The sequence below is a fragment of the Arvicanthis niloticus genome, chromosome 9 (genome assembly GCF_011762505.2).
Source record: "Arvicanthis niloticus isolate mArvNil1 chromosome 9, mArvNil1.pat.X, whole genome shotgun sequence".
Lineage (NCBI taxonomy): Eukaryota > Metazoa > Chordata > Mammalia > Rodentia > Muridae > Arvicanthis > Arvicanthis niloticus.
In genome coordinates, this window is record NC_047666.1 from 18673718 (window position 1) to 18687364 (window position 13647).

Consider the following 13647-nt stretch of genomic DNA (forward strand, 5'->3'; position numbering starts at 1 on the left):
ATCATGCTAGAATTTATTACCTTGTTACTGTTTTTAGTTGTACTTTTAGTTTGAAATGAACTACCAACCAGAAACAGAGCCTTTTGATCCACACCTTGAGGAATAATGGCAATGTAAAGGCTTAGGTTCAGGCATGGTAGTGTGTCCAGTCCAGCTGGATAATCAAGTGGGACCCTTAGACCCTGTGGAGAGGACTGAGATTCGAGAGAAAAAAACAGACACAGCAAGTCAAGAAGTCTGATCAAGCTGGCAAAGATTTTATTGTTCACACAGGTTATATACTCTGAAAACAGGATATGGGGATGGGCAGGAAAGGAAAGAGGGCTTTGCAGGTGGAGGAAGGAAGCTGCAGCATCAGGGTCTAACTAAGTTATTCTCACAAAGACTTTCCGTTACCATGGGTGCTAAAAACATCTATCTAGCAGGATGTTGGCTAAATCTAGAGATCAGGAGGAAGGGTTCCTAAGGTGGGTTGCTATGAGGCCTTGTTTGAAGCTCTAAGAACTGAAAATACAGCAAGTGAGTCATGGAAGGTAAGCAGAAAGAAGAATAGTAGATAAGAGAGCCAAGGGTGAGTGTTTGCCAAGAATAAGACCTTGCCATGACTTCTCAAAGTATTGTATGCCTTTAATCCCAGGTGTCAGAGGCATGCATATCTCTGAATTCAAAGTCAGCCTGGCACAGAGAAAGTTCCAAGTAGATAAAACCTTAGGTTCAGGTAGTGGTATATGCCTTTAATCCCAGCATTCCAGATACAGAGCTACTCAGATCTTTAAGTTTGAGGTCAATCTACAGAGCAAGTTCCAGGACAGCCAAACCTAGACAGTGAAGGAGTTAGGAAACAGAAAGCTGGCAATAATGTAATATAACAATAGGGGCCAGGTTCTAGCCCAGCAAGCATTAGCACTTGCTAGCTTTGCCCATGTGGCTCTGGCTTTAGATTCCATAATAGAAGAGGAACTACTGGGACAATTGATGAAGGTTAGGTGAAGGTAAGAAATTAGCAGTGATTAAGAAGAGGCTAGCATTACTGAGATGACATCTGGGAAGTGTTTTCTAATAGCACAAAGAAGCCATGTTCTAGAGATAACCAACATTGAACCTCATACTCTAGCTGGATATGGTAATGTGTAAGAATCACCTAGGCTGTACTGGTTTGGTAGACATGAAGGAGTCATGGAGAGCAGCTGAGTCTTGGCACTATGAAAGGCCAGGAAATGCCATTGGTGAAAATGTGTATCCTCAGTTACAGTTGATGACCCAGGACTGAAACAGTCATGCAAAGAACCTGAGGCTTGGTACCATGAAGAAAGCCTATGAGAGGCTATTGGCGAAGCCTACTTGCAGAAGAAGATACCCAGTGAATTGCAGATGCTGGTACCATAAGATGACCACCAGATACAGCAGCAGCAATGGAATGGACTCAACCAAATCCTAGTGTGCTATAGAGGGCAGAGCTGGGGAAGTGATCCAAGACTTTTTGAGAAGCCCAGAAGATTGTGTGTGGAGCCCAGACATGGAAACAGGAAGCTGTAATATTGAAGTTGCCTTAAAGACCTCAAGATGTTAGAGATGTCAGAGCTGTGTGGTACCTGCTGTGGAAAGCTACTAACAGGGAATGGAACTAGCCCAGGAGAAAGAATTTGTTGAGGTTAAAAAAGATGAAAGTAGTTGAAGATCTGAAGAATACTTTGACATCAGACATGTAGATTCAAAGTTTGAAGTTTGACCAACTAGTTTTCTGTCTTACTTTCATCCAGTATTTCCTCACTATGGAATTTTGGAATGTTAATATACATACGGTGATGTTGGAGGTTTGCGATCTGCTGTTTGATTTTGATTTTATAGGGAATTACATTTAAGTAATTGAATGGATCTCAGAAAAGAGTTTGAACTTTGGACTTTTAACATTACTGAGACTACTATAGACTATGGGGACTTCTGAAATTTGACTAAATGTATTCTTCATTATGCAATGTTTAGGCATGGCCAAGGAGTGAAATGTGGTAGTTTGAATATGCTTGTCCCAGGGAGTGGCACTATTAAGTGGTCTGGCCTTGTTGAAATAGGTGAGGCCTTGTTGAAGGCACTGTGTCACTATGGTTGTAGGCTTTGGGAGACCTTTCTCCTAGCTGCCTGGGAGCCAGTCTTTTCCTAGCTACCTTCTGATCAAGATGTAGAACTTTCAGCTCCTCTAGCATCATGACTGTCTGAATGATGCCATGCTTCCTGCTATGATGATAATGGACTGAACTTCAAAATTTGGGGCTAATAGCCAATTGAATGTCATCTTTTATAAGAGTTGCTTTTGTTATGGTGTCTCTTCAAAGCAATGAAAACCCTAGCTAAGACAGAAATTGATGATCAGGTAAGAGCAAAATAAGAAAATCTGAATTTTCTGAACACTGTTCTTTTAAAGTACATAAGACCAGAATTGAAAAGGAAAGAACAAAGTGCACCTGAGCCCTGTCCAAGTTGTTATTTGTGAAGGTAGATATACACTTGCAATCAGAGGTACAAGTGATTTTTTTTTGAGGACAGGGAAAAAGTCTCCATGTAATGAATAGCAGTAGTTTAAATATATGGAGAAAGAAAGTTTTAATTGACAAGTTTTTTTTCTGTGAAATTTAATTCCAGGAAGAAATGTTAGTCTGTTTATAAAAACTTTTGAAGACCGTGAAATTCATAGTACAAAGCAAAAGATAACCAAGAGGAAGGGTTTCCAGTTTGGTGATGTGTCCTAGCATGTTGCAATGTTTGTCTGCCTTTGGTCATCTGTAACGGGACCTGATGCCCTCTTCTGGTGTGTATAAGACAGCTACAGTCCTACAAAAATTCTTAATACATAATCCACCTTTGTACTTTGTATCATGACCATTAGTTTTAAAAAACTGATACACATTAGTATGGTTATTTTAATAGTTAATAATTTAGTTAGACCTTCAGCATATATATATCTGTTCATCCATCTATTGATCTATTTGGTCTGACAGCTGTCAGAAGCTGTCACACTAAAGAACTATCTTTCTATCAATAACTTAACACCTGTCATATGCATTAGTCATTCTATTTATCTATCATCTATTATCTACCATTGAACTTTCTATCATCTCATTTATCTATGTCTCATATACCTATCTGTCACATAATCCCCCTCTCTCTCCTCTCTCTCTCATCTTCATCACAATCTTATCACCTGGCACATATTCATCTCGTGTAAAGGAGGATCAGTATTTTTGTGCCTGTGACCTTAAATTTCTAGCTGCCTTAATTCTTTGCTATAAAAATGATGGAACAGTCCAGAAAACAATGTGTTATATAGTTTATAATATTTCAAGCAAATGTTTGTACACTAGACTTGTCTTTTATTAGCTATTAAAAAAATCTACCTCCCTCACATGTTGGCTATTTTTTAATAAGGTAATATTTTAACAGAGTACCTAATTCCAATAAATAATAAGCCTTCAGCAAACATTTATTCTGAAAAAAAAATCCATTCATCTCCTGGCATTCTCTAAAGGTCAGACTCTATACACAGGCTTCAGCTAATCAATATTCCTGCTGTTCAGTTATGTCTTCCTCAATGCCCTAGGTTGCAGGCATGATGGGCAGCCTCTGGCTTCAATCTTTGCTGTCTGCTGACCCCAGTGCCCTCCACAGTGGCTTTCAGAGGCTGTCACACCAAAGAGCTGTGATCTAAAGACTGGCTCTCTGTAAGACAAAGGGTGCCCTAAGAATGATCATTATAAAACACGATGTTCCTGTTGGAGAGCTGGCAAATATGCCCAGGGACAGGCTGGCTTTGGTTAAAACAACTATTTGTTGTTGAAATGGCTCTGAGGTTTTGTTTGTTTGTTTTCATTAATTATTTATGGAATTCCCATTGCAGGGCTGAAGGTAAGGCTTAGAGCCTTTGAAGCATGTACTCTTCTGGCAGAGGACCCTTGTTCAGTTCTGAGCACCTATGGCAGGCCACTTCCAGCCATCTGTCACTTCAGGTTTAGAAGCTAACTTTCTTTCCTTGCCTCCCTGGACACATATTTTAGTTAAGGTTTCTATTGTTGTGATAAACTGAACAGCAAGATAGGGAAGAAATGTATCATTTGGCTTATACTTCCATACGGCTGTTCATCATTGAAGAAAGTCAGGATTGGAACTCAAACAGGGCAGGAACTTGGAGACAGGACTTATGTAGAAGCTATTGAAGGGTGTTGCTTACTGACCCGTTTTCCCTGACCTACGTCTAGAACCATGGACCAACAGTCCAGATATGGTACAACCCACAATGTATTGGGCCCTCCCACAATGATCACTTATTGAGAAAATACTTACATCTGTATCTCCTGGAGGCATTTCCTAAACTGAGGTTCCCTCTTCTCTGATGATTCCAGCTTGTGTCAACTTGACATAAAACAAACCAGTAGTTACCTGTACTCAGATTTTCACGTAGCTCCAAAATACATAAATATACATAAATAAATAAATTCTCAGGAGAAATACCAAGGAAGATAAAACATTTATCAATAGGTATTAAGTTACCAGTATGAGCAACAAATATTAATAGATATAACAAAATATGTACATTTTAAAAGGGGACTATGATTATTTGACCATAAAGACACGATAAATGTATGAGGTGAGATGGTAATATGACTTGAATATTACAGAATGTATACATGTATGGAAGTATCATATGATAGGCAGTACATATAAAAACATTGAAAAGACACTCAAAAGAAAAAAGTGCTGAATAAAAAATTTGCTGAACTAAGCAATACTTCATTTTGCAATGAGATTAAAGATTTGGTTGACTCTGGTGTTGGCATTAGGCCCCGAGACACTGAACAACTGCAAAGAGGGCCCTCTCAGTAATAAGTGATAGACACTTAGCATGGTGGTGCCAACAAGGAGATGTTGGCCTATGGACTGTGGGGAGACTGACACTGGGAACTTCTGATGCTGTGAGGTGCACCAGCTGTGGATATTCTGTGTCACGAGCTTTCTCATTTGGGGTGGAGTGTAGAAGTGTTGATGACCTGAAGTGACAACTCACAGCAATTTTGACTTATGCTGTCAGAGGCTACTTTAAAAGCCTCAGCTGTAGGTGAATCCTCTATTGAACTTAGGAAGCAGCTGAGCAGTCTGTATATGAGATATCCCTCAGTGCAACCCTTGAGTGAGGTGAGGCTTCTGTATGCAGGAGACTCTTTGCTTTATAACCTCAAAACAAAGAAGGGAGGCAGGATGCAAGGTCTTCAGATGTGTCCACTCTCATGACCATAAAAAGGAGAAGCTCTGACTTAGGATGAAAGCTCATTCATTTTCTCTGTATAAGCAGAGGAAGCAGAGGTCTGTAAAATAGCCAGCATAAAAGGATATTTTCTGTGATGCATGTTACTCCTATTCCAGCTGTGAGGCCTCAACCCTGAAGACACACAGGCATTAACCTCAGCCTACCCTTGCCTGCCTCTGCTCATTAGGTGTTTCTACCTATCTTTCTAACTAATGTATTTATCTATCTGATATATCAGATACTATCTAACACATAGAATCTGTCATATACATTCTGTATTTGTGCTCTCTAGAAAATGGAACTGATGAAATGGATATATATTAAATTGCAGTTGTGATTCACAATAGGATAAGCACACTAATTGAACTGGCTTACATAGTATGGTTGGATAAGTCTAAAAATGGCTGACTCACACCAGAAAGCAGGCCCCGTGCATGCTGTCTAAGGGTCTGTGAATCCATATGTGTATTGATCGTATTGGTTTGGCAGGCTTTGTTTTCTTGGTGTCCTCTATTGCCTGTGCCTCTTACACTCTGTTGGCCTCCTCTTCTACAAGGTTCCATGAATACAGAGGAGAGAAATTTAACAAAGATATACCATCTAGGGCTACTGTTCCTAGGTCTCTCATTCTCTGATTATTGTCTATCTCGTCTCTGTATTTGTTTCCGTCTGCTGCAGGAGGAAGCTTCTCTGATGTTTGTAAAGGAAGGCACTTATGTATGAGTATAGCAGATTGTCATTAGGAGTTACTTTATCAGATCTCCCCCTATGTCCATTGGCTATCTAGTATTAATTTCCTGATCACCAGGCATTGTTGGGTATGAATTCCATCTCTTATTAGAGTGGAGCTTAAGTCAAATTACATGGTGGTTGGTTACTTTGATAATTTTTGCAATCATTGCACTAAAGTATCTTGCATACAGAAGACCATTATAGATCAAAGAGTAGAAGCCTGGTCCCTGCTGAGTGGGGTTCAATGGAGAGGAGATGAAGAATCAGCATCAAGGGGAGCGAGTGAGTTAGGGGAGATGGTCAGGGGAATCTTGCAGCTCTGACTGACTAGCAGTCAGGCCAATCCAGTGGCACTGACTTAATAGCCACTCCCTTCTGGAGTACTTAATAGTATACCAGGTACTGCTTTATTTATACACACTTCACATAACAAGGACAGTGTATTGATTATCCAAGTGGTGAAGATTATGTGTTTTATTTTCATTACATGTCCAGGGTTACAAGTTCAGTTATAATTAGAAAATAGAAACAGATCAGATTTTATCCTTATTATCAGCCCTATAACTTCAATTTAAACATCTAAAGAATGTCTTCTCCAAAGCAAACACACATTTTATATGATTTAGGCTGGAAGTGTTTGTAGTTTTAAAGCACTCCAGACAGACTAAAAATATCTGAAATGATGTTTGTATGAATAGCAAAGACTAATACCTAACTTATTTTATTAATTATTATTTTATTTATTTATAATCTAGCTGTTGCCCTCATTTCCCAGTCCCTCCTCTCACAGTTTCTCATCCCATTCCTTCTCTCCCCACCAAGACTTGCCCTCCTTGGGGCATCAACTCTCTTGAGGAATAGGCACATCCTTTCCCACTGAGGCCAGACCAGGCAGTCCTCTGTTACATATTGGTCAGGGACCTCGGACCAGCTGTGTGTGCTGCCTGGTTTGTGGCTCAGTATTTGGGAGATCCCACGGGGCTGGGTTAGTTGAGACTACTGGTCTTCCTATGTGGTCGCCCTCCTCTGCAGTTTCCCTTAATTCAACCATAGGAGTCCCTAACTTCAGTACAATGATTGGGTGTAAATATCTGCACCAACCCCAGTCAGCTGCCTTTCAGAGCACAGCCATGCTAGGCTCCTGTCTATAAGTACACCATAGTATCAGTAATAGTGTCATGCCTTGAAACCTCCCCATGCAATAAACCCATGTTGGGCCAGTCATTGGACCACCTTTCTCTCAGTCTCTTCTCTATTTTTGTCCCTGCAGTTCTTTTAGACAGAAACAATTCTGGGTCAAAAATTTTGACTGTGGTTAACTATATGTTTCACTGTCTATGCTAGGATGTAGGAAATGTTTATTTTAGCCAATAAATCTTATTTACTGAGTTCTAATCCTCCAAGGGTGAATGCTGCATGACCCCCTATCTTTAAAGTATATTTTCAGAGAACCTTAAGCTTATGACAAAAAGAGACCCTAAATTTGTAACCCATTTTCCTGGACAGTCAGAGTTTGTCAGTTGTCTCTATTTATCCTGCTTGAGTTTTCTCAGGGGCAGACACTTTCAGAAGATTCCTGAAGTAATGTACCTATATGATTTTCTGCACCTAATAGTCTCCAGGGCATAAGAAAGAATTGCAAAGAGTGGCCAGATAACAATAATTTTAGCATTTTCCTGCAAACAGATATATTTTTTCAGGAAAAGACATAAAATGAATTATAATAAAAAAACATCCTCAATAATGTAACATACAGAGAGTATAACCCAAAAGTTAGAGTTAGAAAGACAGCAATTGAAGCATACTGTTCAACTTCTCTGGAACTGTGTCAAACAGTTGTGCCCATTTCATGGCTCTCACTATTTTGAGCAGATATAACTGTGCCAAAGGAATTCATGGCTGGGCTAATATTTATGTTTCTCTCTTGGTAACTGGTAGAGTATCTTCTTGTAACAAAGACACTATAATGTAGGAGTGAAGGCTTTATGTTGGCACCAGCTCAACTTCTTCATTTTCAGTGAGTTGTGTTGACATTGTTTTCAGCTATAGGGATTTAATGTCCATTTGTGGAGAGCAACTTATAGTCTTGGCTACAGCATGGGTTGTTTATGCATTCCCATCAGACTCATTTGACCAAAATCTCAATTAGATATAACACATTCCCAGTACTGGAAACTTTATTTGGTGACAAGAGGTTTACAACTGTAGCTCCTGCTCCCCCAGTATTTGCTGATTTTGGTTAGATTGCCATTATATGTGCTTATATTTTAGGAAGCTTCCACTGTATTGGGTTTTCATAGTACCAATCAGATGACCCTTAATTTTAGCTGTCCATCCTGATAGTCTGATAGTCTCTCCCTACCCCACTCTTCCCTCACCTTCTCACTTTATTTTTCTGCTCCAGATCTCCAACATCCCCCTGTCACCCACAAAACCTTATCTATTGAAATGGTTTCTTTTTCAAACTTTGTCTTTATATTGAATCATTAGACTTAAATTATGCAAGTGTTAGAGTGTTAAAGTGCTGAAGACATGGCTCACTTACTGCTCTTCTAGAGGACCTGAATTTCTAGCCCCTAAGTGGGGTGGCTAACAACTGCATGTAAGTCCACTTCACCCCAGATCTGATGCCAACTTCTTAATTCCACAGGCACTGCAATAATGCTGCAATAACACATACCAATAAATAATAATAATTTTTTAAAAATATATACATGTGTAAAATTGTCAAAGAACAAATTTGATAAATTTGATAAAATTCTAAAGGTATTCTGCATAATATCAGATATATACCTTGAAATTGCACATACAATATTAGATCATCTAGATTAAATAATCTAAAAATGAATGCATCAAATCTCAGACGAATACCTGCATGTCTTAGAAAGAATCACAAGAGGGCACCATAATCCCATGCTAAAACCTGCAACTCTATGGTGTGCCTTTCTGTTTTCAATGCTGACTCAGATTTCTGTGCCCACCTCACCTAATGATCTCCAAGTAGGGCTTAACAAGAGACAGGAATGTGCCAGCTTCCTCCATAAGTGTGCTCATATGCTTCTCCAGTAAGTGTGTTCTTCCGTACTCTGAAGATCTTTTTCTTGGTTCTGAAAGTGTGATCTTTCCTGTAATTCTAATAGTTAATCTGTCCATACAATAACAAACACCTGGAAGATATTACTGTTCAAAGTTCAGTGACTTACCTTGGTCAGAGGAAATTGAATCATGCAGAATCTAGAGCCAAGCCCTGTAGTGGGGACTCGTGAGAGGATTAGAGGTGGGAACTGCAGGGGGTGTGTGGTTGGAGGGCAATCAGGCCTGAGGCTCTAGAAGACAGCTATCACTAGGTGTTCTCAGGGTCTGGACTCCTGACGATATGAAAATCTGCAGGTGTTCAAGCTTTTTGTATAAAATAGTGTAGTACAGTGTATATCCCACATCTTTTCACATAGTTTAAGGATTATTTTATTTTTATATCTATATCTATATCTATATCTATATCTATATCTATATCTATCTATCTATCATCAATCTATCATCATCATCTGTCTATCTAATATCTATCATCTATCTATCTATTTATCTATCTATCTATCTATCTATCTATCTATCTATCTATATTTGTTTGTATAGTGTGATAGTGTGTGTGTGTGTGTGTGTGTGTGTGTGTGTGTGTTTGTAAGTGTACATATATGTGCTTCTGGAGAAGAGAAGACAGTAATGGAGTTACAGGCTGTTTTGAGCTGTCCAGAGTGGATCTTGTGAACTGAACTCCAGTCTCATTGCATATGAACATGCATATGGGCCCATTCTATTGATTGTGAGTTGATGTAAGTGGGCCAGCCTAGTATGGACAGTGCAAACTTTATAAAGCAGGTGGGCTTGGACTGTATTCATTTATCTGATGGAGTATAATGGCTCATACTCCATGGTGAAAAAGCATTATTATAATAATGTTCCTGGTGTTATCATGTGGCTTGGGCACCTCATATTATGTTAGACCAGGAAACAGGCAGAAATGGGTGCTGATTGTCCTTGCTTTTTGTCACTTCCCCTTTTTTGTATTTCCTGTCTGTAGCCCATGGGTAATGATCTATCTAGAGTGGGTCTTCCCTAAACTTCTCTGGAAATGTCCTGATGTGTATGCCCTGAGACATGTTGCTGAGGCAATTCTACATCCAGCCAAGTTGTCAATAAAGATTACTTCTCATGATTGGAATGAAAGGTGCAATGAAGAGAAAAGGAACACTGTGTGGTGGTCCCAGGGATGCCTCTAACCTGGGTTTGTCACACACACACACAAAAAAAATGTGAAAGCTCTTTCTCCTGTTCCTCATGTTATACAAGAAATGAGTCACTAGTCAAGGCTCAGAATTTACAAAAGTTGCAGTAACATCTGTCATTGTAACATAAACACAGTGTGCATTAGAAACACAATGTACAATGTTCCTGCCTGCCACATCTGGGACAACTGCAGATTGCACATAGCATCATAGTTATCCAAAAGAAAGGCCTGGCCAGGGATAAAAGAAGTGGTTTTATTGACCTGTCCCCTTGAGCCCTTAATTTCCTCTCACACTTATAAATTTTTTTAAACCCCAATGATAAATCTTTGTTTTACTAGTGCTTTTATTGATTATCAGAGACAGTGTGTAAGAATTATAGTTCATGCTTGACTAGAGATGAAGCAGAGCTGGTCACATGAACATCAGACTGGGCACTCAAAATCAATTTTTTTTAAGTTTTATTTTTGTGTTTTCCTGTGTTGTGTGTATATCTGTGCACATATGTATGAAAGTGTACATGTATGTATGTGTGCATTTTGAGGCCATAGATTGAAAGCAAGCACCTTCTAGTACTCTCCGTGTTATTTTTTTGAGATGTATTCTCTAACTGAATTTGGAACTTACTACTAATTAGTGCTCTGGGACTTTTCTGTTTGTGCTCCCAGTGCTGAGATCACAAACACCCACTACTTGAACCATCTTTTTTTTAAATGGGTACTGAAGAGCAAACTCTGGTCCTCAGACTTGCATGAAAACACATTACCGACTGAGCCATTTCTCCATGCTCGTCACTCACATTCTTCACCTCTGTGGGTGAAACAGGTATGTGGATAGGCTCTCCAGTCCTATCTTCAACCATATATGAGACCACTGAAGAATATTCTGAGGTGGGACCTTTGTGAAGACATGAAATGGGTCTACTATTAAAAACTACCTTCACCCAAATTGAAGATAATGTCACTCCTTTGTGTTTCATAGCAACGCAATGCAAACTTCTCTTGGGCCTGAAAGTCAATGTCTCCTGTGGATGGAATGGCAAAAAATGAGGCAATTACTAAGCTGAAAGTTTCAAGAACACTGTGAATACGAACGTGCAACACTTCCTTTGTCTAGCTCATGAAGTGCCTTCCTGAGGCAGGAAAAGGCAGCTCTCCCAATCAGTTGACCAAAATCTGAGACATCAAATGCACTTTTTAAAGTAAAATTTATTTCATAGATCTTGATTTTTGTTTGCTTTGCTTGTTTATTTGTTGTTTGTTTGTTTGTTGGTTTTCTCTTTATGAAAGTAAAGAATGGTTGGATTTATTAGGCTTTACCTCCATGTGATTTCTTGTCAGAGACAAATGGGTGAAGTGACCAGAAAATGAAGATCAGTTTGTAAGAATCTATTTTGGGGTCTATGAGATGTCTTAGTGGATAAAGGTACTTACCATCAAGTTGATGACCTGAGTACAATACCCAGAAACCATATGGTGAGAAGGAGGGAGCTGATTCCCACTATCTCTTCTCTGACCTTTCTACATGCACCCTGGGACATGTGCACATGATACACACATGTACCACACACGTATGCAAAATAAATAAATGTAAAACAAAAGAAGAACAATGTGTTTGCTAACTGGCCATTTCTAACACATGCCTCATGCCAGGAATCCAGCACTTCAGAGTTGGAGGAAGGAAGATTTTTAAATTCAAGACCAATCTGAGCTACACAGTGTGATCCCACCTAAAAACAAAAACAAAAGCAAGCATGAAAAAGAAAATGATATTTTAAAATACTAATAACTCTTGGGAATAAGAGTTTGTATTTATCATTAAAAATATCTATCACCAAAAATGTTTTAAAGGACTGGTCAGATGCCAAAGCATGCAATATCATCCGCTGCTTTCAGACGATCTGAGTTTGCTTGTGCTTCTTCCAGTGCTGTCATTTACCCTCTTAGAGGCTTACTAATCAAATCTATTCCTCCCTGGTTTTTTACACTTGTCAGAGTAGAAAAGGAGGCAGGAACAGAAAGCAAAGAGGTCCTTAGTTGAGACTGAAAGAAAAAGTGAGGAGAGTTTGGCAGTGGAGCTTGATAAAGTGCAGATGATTTGATGTCGGAGAGACACTGCTCTTCAACTGAGAGGACAGTGAGAAGAGGGGTGGGCAAAGCAGCTACAATGTGGTTGAGGCTGTTGTACAGAGTAGAATTCAAGAAAGCGGCTCAGAGCAGGGACCAGGCGCCCTCTGCTGGAAGCAAAGATCCATTGTCCTTTGAAGGCTGGAAGTGGCAAGTTTGAAGTTACTTGAAAGAGTGTAAGATTACTTGCAGGGAGGGTATGGGGTGAGCTGTGTGGAGGCAGAGTGGAATTCAGGGAACAGAATCCTAGTGTTTCCTCTTTCCTTCACTGTTCCCAGAAGGACAGCCAGGTAGGGTATTACGGGGTATCATTTAGAGCAGCCTTTCTCAACCTGTGGTTTTGACGACGTTGGGGATTAACGAGCCCTTTCACAGGGGTAGCATAAGAGCATGGGAAAAATCAGATATTTACATTACAATTCACAATTATAGCACAATTACAGTTATGAGGTTGCAATGAAAATAATTTTATGGTTGGAAGTGACCACAATATGAGGGACTGTACTAACAGGCTTGGAGCATTTAGAAGGTTGAGAGATTTTGACTTAGAAGTATGTGTGTTAAGGACAGTTTGGGGCTATAAAGTTAAAATACAAGGTGCTCTTTAAGGCTAGACAATCAAGTCTTCCTCTTACATTCTCAGATTCAACAACAGTCTTTTCTCTTCTCTTCTCTCTCTCTCTCTCTCTCTCTCTCTCTCTCTCTCTCTCTCTCTCTCTCTCTCTCTCTCTCTCCCTACCTCTTATTTATCTTTATTTATTAAAGACAGGTGCTATGTAGTGCAGTTGGCTTCAAACTTGTTACGTTTCTGCCTCTGCTTCATCAGGACTGGGATTACAGATGTGTGTCACCAAAGCAACCTTACATTTTGAAAATTAAAAATAGAATCACTGGACACAGAGATTTTAGGCTGTATAGTTCTATGCCAACTATGATGAAGTCAGTTATGCTAAGGCCTAGGGACCTACTAAGTCTGGAGCCCCATCACACTCTCCCACTTAGAACCAGAATCAGAAGATAGGTTCCGAGTTTTTGCCAAAGTAGAATTGTTCTTTTTGTCATTTCTTTTCAGTTTTTATATTTTCCCTTTTTATTTCTATTGTCACTTCTCTCTCTCTCCCCCTTCTCTTTCCCTAGCATTTAATGGACTGTATCTTAGGAGTTCTTGCACTTAAGAAAAAGAAACAGTGATTAAAACATAATTGGTGCCTAT